The sequence below is a fragment of the Sinocyclocheilus anshuiensis genome, unplaced genomic scaffold (genome assembly GCF_001515605.1).
Source record: "Sinocyclocheilus anshuiensis isolate Anshui unplaced genomic scaffold, SAMN03320099.WGS_v1.1 scaffold910, whole genome shotgun sequence".
NCBI classification, from domain to species: Eukaryota; Metazoa; Chordata; class Actinopteri; order Cypriniformes; family Cyprinidae; genus Sinocyclocheilus; species Sinocyclocheilus anshuiensis.
In genome coordinates, this window is record NW_015540888.1 from 300,363 (window position 1) to 300,580 (window position 218).

At 58.3% G+C, this 218-nt stretch overlaps 1 protein-coding gene across 2 annotated transcripts in view; it reads right to left on the reverse strand.

Moving 5' to 3' along the window:
• The window catches only part of arfgef3 (ARFGEF family member 3), an 89,463-nt gene that overhangs the window by 34,421 nt on the left and 54,824 nt on the right, over positions 1 to 218 (reverse strand). The window lies entirely within an intron of this gene.

Genomic DNA, 218 nt, shown 5'->3' on the forward strand with positions numbered 1-218 from the left:
ATCAAAAGAGGACGATATCCGCTTCGTCATGCCTAGAGCTGATCTGTGCTGGTCGCTGAGGGAATAAATCAACTTTCACTGTGGATGAAGTGGAGTCCAGCCCGGGGTTGTCACATGTGGTTGCCACTCATTCATCGGATCCGCCGGGCGCGCCGTTCTCGACCCCACCGCCTCAGCTCACTCTAGCCCGGCCTCAGCTCACGCTAAGCCGGGGCTTC